Below are 5582 nucleotides of genomic sequence, written 5' to 3' on the forward strand. Positions count from 1 at the left end.
TTAAATTTTCTTTAAAGTAATTAATTTCTCCCACACAACTTATTTTTTAATAATTCGTTTATTCTTACAGGCTCAGTTACATAAGTTTTAAGGAGCCGAATCCTTAACTATAGTTTTATAACTATATATGAACAATTTCCTAATTCTATGGTTAGTAAGGCAGAAAACCGATTACTCGCGGTTAACTCCCTCCCATACAACTTGGCCTATAACTTTTCTCAGACCCTTTTCCGATTAATCAAATTGTAGCTGGAAGATAGGTGAAATATTTCTCTATCGAATAACTTCGATAACTCTATTCGAACAACTTTTTTTGATTTTAAAAATTCTGTATATTTTACTATATTAACCCATGCTCACGATTAAGTCTATAACTTTTTACTGTCACGATCAAGAAGAAAATGGATTATGCGAAAAGATGAATGATTCAATTCTCTATCTAATGAAGATAATTTTGAATGTTGTTACTTGATAAACAATCAATTTGTTTCAACTGAAATAATTTATTATTCATTAAATCCAGCCAAACGTTGAACAGAAACTTGCACGCAACAAAAACTTTTATCCGCTGAACTTTCATCCGCTAATTTCACACATAGAGGCGGATGAACTTCAAAGTTTAAAGCCTCTTAAAAACTTACAAGCAAAGCAAGTAACTTCACACAAGTCAAAACGTGTGGTCCCAGACGTATGTCTTACATATTTCATCCCGGTCCTTAAAGTGTTAAGAAGAAGAAAACAGGAAGTGGGTTATATCTGTGGTATAACCGCAAGGATGACGTAGGACTATCGTTGATTTAGTGATCATTTCAATCAATTCTCAATGCGGATGAACGGATGAATGCATAAATTGCGAGATTGGTGAAAGTTCTTCTTGTGAATCTGTGAGCGGATGATTATATGTATGAAATTATCATATATATTTAGAAAACTTCAAATTCAGAAGAAAAATTCAAAGTTGTGAAGGTGTCCTGAATAGAACCGGTTTGGTTATGTGGACCTGAAATGAGTGATTGCTGGACGGTTTGATTGGTCAGCCCATGTGCGGATCTGAAAAGAAACAATTGGTATAAATAAAGTCATAACAAGATCTATGTTAAATGTGTATGTGTGTATGTGTGTTTGTGGCGGCTACTCCGATGCCTCAAGCGGAACCGTTTTTCGATGCTGATACTCTCTTGGTCGCCTTCTCTTCTCTCCCTGATAGATCGGCTTTTCTGCGCTCCCTCGCAGTTCGAAACATACTGAATGTGTTTCAGGGCAGGTCAAGCAATGAATCACTCGATCCCTCGCCGTCCAGCTCGTCCTGTCTAGCCTGTTTTGAAAGCAATTTTAAGACTATTGAAACAGGTTTTTGGATCAAAACGTAACGTAACGGTCTCCGGCGTAACGCTTTCGTTTTCGAAACTTTGATTTTACAGCCCGGTATAGAAATGAAAGACGTAGTCCTACGTCAAAAAGATGTTTGACCAATAGAATTACCCATATCAAAAATCGCCCAACACACAACATGAGCCTTGAAGTCTTGGCAGGTGTTTTACCATTGCAGGTTCGGTTTTGGGAACAGTCCTATCGCTTCTTAATCCGAAGCGAAATCATGAACCCATTAGTAATTGAGAATTGTAAGAAGCTTCTCGAGTTGAACCAACGGTCGAGATCCATGGATCTATACTCTCATGACATTTCTCAAGAAATAAAACCTTCAGCAGTCAATAATGTTAGCTTTCCGAACTTTTGCAGATCTTTCGTTGATTTCGATCTTTCTATGAAGGACGCAACTCGAGACATTTCAGATCATCTTCGATCATCGTTAATCCCTAATATTTTCGCTTCAAAATATAACCATATCAATTCTTCAAGAATGTTTTTCACTGATGGTTCAAGAATCAACGGATCCACTGGTTTTGGTATCTTTAATGAACATTACACTAGCTTTCATAAACTTGAAGACCCTTGTTCAGTGTATGTTGCCGAACTGGCTGCAATATATCATGCAATTAAGACCATTGAGTCCTTACCACCTGATCACTATTTTATTTTCTCGGATAGTCTTAGCAGTATACAAGCCATTCAATCCTTGAAACAACAGACGAAAGCATCATATTTTCTTATCGAAATTAGGAATGCATTGAATTTTCTTGTTGATAAAAGTGTTCGAATCACTTTCATTTGGATTCCTTCCCATTGCTCTATTCCTGGTAATAAGAAAGCGGATACACTCGCAAAGATGGGTAGTATGCAGGGCACAGTTTTTGAAAGACAAATAGCGTATCGGGAATTTTTCTCCATTTCCCGACAGCAGTCACTCACCAGTTGGCAAAACCAATGGAACAGAGATGAGCTTGGGAGATGGCTATACTCTATTATCCCCAAAGTTTCAACGAAGGCCTGGTTTAAAGGGTTAGATCTTGACAGAAATTTTATTAGAACTAAAGGGTGTGTCACATCAAATTGCATCACGGAAAAAACGCTGTAGAAATTCGCCCAGTAGACCGATCCTTTTGAAAATTTTAGACAGTAAAATAAAAACTATTAAACAACTTTTGGCATTTTCTTTTTATTCATACTTCGAGCCCAAGCCCGTATGCTCGCACCTTCCTCTTTACCCCGTCCATAAGGTTCTGTACAACGTCAGGTTGTAGTTTTTTTTGAACAGAAATCCATTTTCTCTTGAAGTCCGCCTCCGATTTGACAACTTTTGGATTCTTCCGGAGGGCCTGCTTCATAATCGCCCAATATTTCTCTATTGGGCGAAGCTCCGGCGCGTTGGGCGGGTTCATTTCCTTTGGCACGAAGGTGACCCCGTTGGCTTCGTACCACTCCAACACGTCCTTTGAATAGTGGCACGAAGCGAGATCCGGCCAGAAGATGGTCGGGCCCTCGTGCTGCTTCAATAGTGGTAGTAAACGCTTCTGTAGGCACTCCTTAAGGTAAACCTGCCCGTTTACCGTGCCGGTCATCACGAAGGGGGCGCTCCGCTTTCCGCAACAGCAAATCGCTTGCCACACCATGTACTTTTTGGCAAACTTGGATAGTTTCTGCTTGCAAATCTCCTCCGGAACGCTGAATTTGTCCTCTGCGGAGAAGAACAACAGGCCCGGCAGCTGACGAAAGTCAGCATCTTACCGATGTCCCGATGTGACAACTCCGGATTCTCGAAATGAGTGCGCAGGATTAATTCACGACGCTCTTTTTCGTTCGACGACATTTTTCCAAATTTACGAAAAATTGACAGTGAAGCATGGCCAACGTGATCTATACACTCTTATCTGATTATAAGCGAAAGCTGAAGATATAATTCCTAAAAATTAAATTTCTACAGCGTTTTTTCCGTGATGCAATTTGATTTGACACACCCTTTATGTCCAGATTGATGTCCAATCATTCCGCGCTAAATGCGCATCTCTTCCGCATAGGTCTTGCTACTAACAATTTATGCAATTGTGGTTAAGGATATCATGACATCGAGCACGTTGTTTGGTCATGTAATGAATTTTGCAATGAAAGAATTAAACTGGTTGCCGATTTAGAGGCTCAAGGAGTACACTCACGCATGCCAGTTCGCGATATCTTAGCTACTCGCGACCCTAATTTTATGTTCCCCATATATGTCTTCCTAAGAAGCGCTAATGTTATTATTTAGGTCACATCTCCTACTCCCACTGTCCATTCTCCCTTCCTTTCCTATTACACAAGCAGAACTTAGTACCCGTTGAGATAAGATCATTACAGGAGTTATTAACATAACAAGGAGGCACTCACTACCAAAGGATACCGTTGCTACATCAACTGGCGATGTAGTTGTTACGACCCACCACAGGCACTGTTCAAGACAAGGATAATACCGACGAGGCAACGAAGGAATAAATTATATTTTTTTCATATTGCACTGTAGTTTTAGCTCATTAGACTTAAGTTAATAATTATGTAGTTATAATATATTCAAATAGTTTAAAAATGTATTGCTTGATGGTGGCTCTTTATCCACTTGAGCCTAATTAAATCAATAAAGGAAAAAAAAATCGCCGAGCAAAAAAATAACTTGTTCTTGATGGCGCTGTAAACAAAATAAATGACATATCGCGCTCAAAATTGACATTTAGACTACTGACACAGCAGTGGAACTCCATACAATTCACTAACTAAAAAGTGTCCACATTTTCATCGCTTGTTTACGTAAAGAATATATTTTTTTCAGGCACACTTGATTTGAGAGTGTATGGATTTCTAGCTGTCTTGACGCAAGGTCTTTAATGAAGAATGAGAAGATGGGAAGGTTTATATAAACATGTTTATAATTACATAAGTTTATTCAAATATTAATATTGCCGTTATTTAACTATTCAGTGCAATTTTATCAAAATTTGAAAGAGAAATTAAAAAAGGAATGTTTTTTTTTCAATATTTTTATGAGGCGTCTATTAAAAATCCATGAATACCTTTGCTTTATTATTTTCCCCCCATTATTTATTAATTTTTCCTGCTTTTCGTTCTTTGACCTATCATTTTAACAATTCATTTTGAGAGGTTTCAAATTGCGACAAGATAGAAATTTGGTGTGAAAGAGCGAATTGTGGAAAACTAAATCGCAAATTCTCTAAACTTTATAATTAAAGTTTTTATGTAGTATTTAATTTTTGAGTTTGTTTGAATGACAGATTGAAGTTCATAGAAGAATAAGATTTCATTAGATATTACAATTTTTAAAATCGACTCAATGATTGTAAAATTATGACGTTTTGGAAGAAATCTTACTTATTTAATCAGCAAAAGGCCCCAGTGGCATGTGCTGTACACAAAAGTGGTCTCCATTCACATGAATTTTATATATTTTTTTTTCCAATTGTTAACTTTCAAACTTATTTCAAGGATCAACATATCATATCTTTCCATTAATCCGCAAACATGCCTAGTAGTAACTTAAAAAAAACAAACTCATAAACGACAAAAAGAGTCTTCGATCGCATATTTTTTATATATTTTTCACAGTTTTATAGTACCATTTGCTTATTGGCGCTTTTTTAGTTGGAGTGCCTTTTAATTGGCAGTTCTCCAGTTGGAGCACGCGCCAATCAAGAAGCAATCATCCGTCATAATTGTATGTCAGTTTTACTCAGTTTTTCAATGCCATTTTTATTGAAGGGTCTTTGAACGTTAAACTCAAAAAATGAAGGCACAGTATAAAAGTATTTAGTTTTGCAGTTTGTTTGACAAATGTATTCGTTTGAAAATATTTATTAATATATATATATACATATATAAAGTGGATTATATCACATCCACTATTCAAGGAAGTTAATGATGTTTATGCTTTTTTGCGTGTTTTTGCGTGTTTTTGCATTTTATGCGATTGTGATTTGATACGAATTTATATGTAACTTATCATGTGCAAAGTTATACGATTTAATGTTTGCTGGGGTGATTCGATTTTTTTCACTTTTTCCCAAAAATGACTTTTATCAAAAACTCATAACTTTTGAACCACTAAGCCGATTCAGATTATCGATACATCAAATTGAAGTTAATGAGCTAGTCTTTTTTGGAAAAAATATCAAACTTGCAAGAAATTTGAATTTTTTTTT

This window comes from Toxorhynchites rutilus, chromosome 3 (assembly GCF_029784135.1).
Source record: "Toxorhynchites rutilus septentrionalis strain SRP chromosome 3, ASM2978413v1, whole genome shotgun sequence".
Classification (NCBI taxonomy): domain Eukaryota; kingdom Metazoa; phylum Arthropoda; class Insecta; order Diptera; family Culicidae; genus Toxorhynchites; species Toxorhynchites rutilus.